The sequence below is a fragment of the Microtus oregoni genome, unplaced genomic scaffold (assembly GCF_018167655.1).
Source record: "Microtus oregoni isolate MIOR12 unplaced genomic scaffold, Mior012 000009F_ref0000495, whole genome shotgun sequence".
NCBI classification, from domain to species: Eukaryota; Metazoa; Chordata; class Mammalia; order Rodentia; family Cricetidae; genus Microtus; species Microtus oregoni.
In genome coordinates, this window is record NW_024543068.1 from 34,311,607 (window position 1) to 34,315,480 (window position 3,874).

At 39.2% G+C, this 3,874-nt stretch overlaps 1 non-coding gene across 1 annotated transcript; it reads left to right on the forward strand.

Moving 5' to 3' along the window:
• The first annotated feature begins 3,210 nt into the window (after window positions 1–3,210).
• On the forward strand, window positions 3,211–3,313 carry LOC121452655. Its single transcript, XR_005974899.1, has one exon. It is a non-coding gene; the product is annotated as a U6 spliceosomal RNA (small nuclear RNA).
• The last annotated feature ends 561 nt before the right edge of the window (window positions 3,314–3,874 follow it).

Genomic DNA, 3,874 nt, shown 5'->3' on the forward strand with positions numbered 1-3,874 from the left:
GTATCGTTCCTTTTTTTTTTTTTTTTGCATATGTGCTGCCAAAGCAAGTGCATTGAACAAACTTTTCCACATTTTTCACTATCTGAAGTTCTGCGGAAACCGGAAGAGCTGCATCCCTTTCCTCAGAACTGCTGTGGAAACTGAAAAGCTAACACACACATTTTCTAATCTATCTTGCAGCTCAGTGGGGCCATGCTGACCTAGATATGGCTGACATACTATACAAGAAAGCTTAATACTGATGACAACATCTTGGAGATAACTGGGTGGGCGAGATCCTCTTGTTAATTGCCCCATTTACCCTCAGTTCTTGGCAACTACAGTAGACAGACCTTACACTTCCCCTTCACCAACAACCTTACACTTCCCCATCACCAACAAAGCTTGCAGTGTGTGCTCCCTCCTGCTACCAGGCATTAGCTTCTGGATGCGGTTCTCAGATCTTTGGCAGCCTGATTCCCCAGGCACCATTTTAGGGGTTCACTGATGGAAATACAGGTTTTCCCTAAGTCTTTACCTCAGCAGCAACACAGGCTAAATGGCAATTATCTATTCAGAAACCCCGCGTTCAGTTTATCTTTCACAGGTTCTCTGAGGGTTTGCTAGGCTCCCCACAAACCTTCCCTGGTAATGACAGACATTAACAAACACACACACACACATACAACTTTTTGGTCTTTGCAATTGTATTAAAATTAAACAGCTCCAAAAATAATCTAGACTAAATCAATAGTTTCTATCACAGATTCTGATAGTACAAATATTTGTAAATATTAAAGGAATAGAAAAAGTGCAAGAAAGCTATTTACAGAGATTCATACAGGAAGCAGTCTCATTTTTTGTAAAGCTAAAGATACCTCTGGTAAGAAAATTATACTGAACAATTTGATAAATGAATTGGGCATGAGGAAAGTAAACAAAAATAAGCTTAAGGATTCAGTCCTATAAGATACATTACAAAAATAAGCAAATCAAGCCTCGTGATTTTAGCAATTCCTTGTTACCCAATCCTTTAAATATTGAGGTTTTTCTTAAAAGTTTTATCAGCTTCTTAAACCTTCATTAAAAAGCTATGATGTTTAAGGTTTACTTTGACCTCCAGACATATAGGCACAGGACATGTACTTGCACACATGTGCATGAGCACATAAATGCATTATGCTCACATGCACAAGCACATCTACATATACACACAGTCCAAGTTTACGTGCTGTGTTCACTAATTCTAATAGCTCTCCAATCAAAATCATGTAGTTTAGATGCTAGCAGAAATGTTCAGCACTTAAGAGCTGCCTTGCTCTTACAACGAACCTGCGTTTGTCTCCTCGTATCTATGTCAGACCATGCACAAGCCCCTGTAACTCCACTTCAAGAGGCCTATGGAGCAGACAATGCATGGTGAAGTGCAGAAGAGATAATGCATAACACAGTCATCCATGAGTAGCCAAGAAGCTCATAGGGCTTTACTTCTCACATGAAGTCCCATCAGCAAACATCATTATTTATGTCTTAACTCCCTCCATTTTCAAAGACATGGATAATCATCTTTAAACATATTAACAGTACCCTCTTACAATGAAAGAGGCTAATATCTCAGAAATGTTTTGTACTAGTTGGTAGGTATTTCCCCTACTTCATTTGCTCCAAGTGTGGAAGTCACATGCACACAAGCACACACACACACACACACACACACACACACACACATTTGCATCTGATGATATCCTTGCAAAAAATAAAATAATCTTTAAGAATAAAATATACAATGAGAAAAATGATGAAAATAAGTTGGCATTCTATTCTCAGGACAAGTAGCTCTAAGTAAAATCCGTGATTTAAATCTATAGCAAAGATGCTCCCTTGTTAGACCCAAATGATCAAGTCTTAGGAACATACCAGACAATTCTTGCTGGGATGACTGTTCAAAAGCTGAATATGTTTGTGAAAATCATGTGATTTTGAAAAAAAAAATTCAGAGAGAAGACAAAACTTTGAAGATTAGCTGAGGTTCTCTAGGGTCACACTTAGATGTCCAGTCCATGGAACTAAAACTTGAAATCCCAACATGAAGTCCCTGACCCTCACAGCAATAGACTCAAAGGGCACCACTGAGCAGGGACACACATAACTCCCCTAAAGGCAGACTGGGGATAAGTAGAAGTGCTAAAAAGGAAAATGGAAATACAATCCACAAAGTGGGGACATGGATAAAAGTACCCCCTAAAACAATTTTAAAAACCTACTAGTTGTATTGAGAGCTTTAAAAAATATGTTTTAAGTGCATGATATGGAAAATTATTTTCCAATAAGGTTACTTGTATACTTACTTCGTAGAAATGTTAGGTAAATAAGTCTATAAGCAACTGAACGTGCCGAAGACACGTGGCCATCTACTCTGAATCTCAAAGGCCTTCTACTTTCATGTAGTTATAAGGACTGAAAGTTTCTTTATGTGGGATTATGTCTTCCCTGTGCTGTGATCTGAACCACACACACTCTTTCTGAGCATGGAGTACAAAGTCCAGTAGGGCAGAGTGAGAAACCAGAAAGATGCCACATCCAGATGTGAGGATTGATAAGCATGGTCTTCTGGTAGACTAGCAATCATACATAGCCTGAGAAGCAGAAGCTGAGGTGAGAAAGGACAGGTAGAGAGCAGCCAGGTGAAGAAACCATCATGAGCAGGGGAACAGAATAGACCATGGGAAGAATGAAAAGTAAGAGGGCAGAAGAACAGAGAGAAGAAACGAAGGTCAGCATTTCTGGAAGATTGATAAGGATAGTCTTCTGGTAAACTAGCAATCATGTGTTTTAGCTGGAAATATGTTTTCAAACTGTGAAGTCTATCATGTTTGTATTGATAAAAGTGTAATGAATACTTTTTTTCAGCACCAGAACCTTTTAGATTAACTTTAACAAGAAAACAGATAGGGGAGTAAATCTGAAAAGTTTCGATTTAAGAAAAAAAGCAATAAGGCATGACATGAAAAAGAAGAAAAATGAGTGAATGGACGAGTTAATTAAAGAAAAGGTAAGTGAAGGAGGTGGAGGAGGAGGAGAGGAAGAAGAAGAAGAAGAAGAAGAAGAAGAAGAAGAAGAAGAAGAAGAAGAAGAAGAAGAAGAAGAATACCATACCAGTCAAGTCCCATTAGGGAATCAGAGAGAGAGAAAAGAAGTCTACAAATAAATTGATGAATGATGAATTTTGAAGTGTTAGATTCTGCAGCACACATACCCAAACTGGAACACTGCAGAGAAGATCAACAAAGCCCTTGCATCAGGATAGCAAACTGATGAGATGATCCATATTGTGTGTGTGCTTAACTTGAAGCACCAGTGGAAGCTCGGAAGTGGAGGGAGTATTAGATTATAGGTGAAATGAAAGTAGAGAGATGGGATGTTGGGCACTTGAGGATGGAAAGACTTTAGCAGTTGGGCACTTGGGGATGGAAAGACTTTAGTGGAGAAGCACAGGAGTTGAAGGGAGACGCTCAAATCAAAAGAAGTGTGAGTCACTGGAATGAGCTTGGAAGTTTCACGCCAGGTCCAGTCTCTGCTTGCAGATCAGAATCCAAAGCTCTTTGCTACCACCATTTGTTACCTGCTGCCTGGCAGGAACATTCTGAAACTGTAAGTAAGCTCCCAATTAAATGTTTTCCTTTATAAGAAATGTCTTGGCCATGGTGTCTCTTCACAGAAATAGAACATTAAAACAGTGGTTTAAAGGATCTTCTTGACCTACCCGTTTCTGAGGATCTGTTGGCAGTTTATAAGTATGGGCCCAGGGAAAATCACTCTGATAAACAAAAGTGCCATAAGAAAAGAAAAGTAACATTGACAGATGTGACTTCTTTTGTGGCTGGGTCAGGACTGC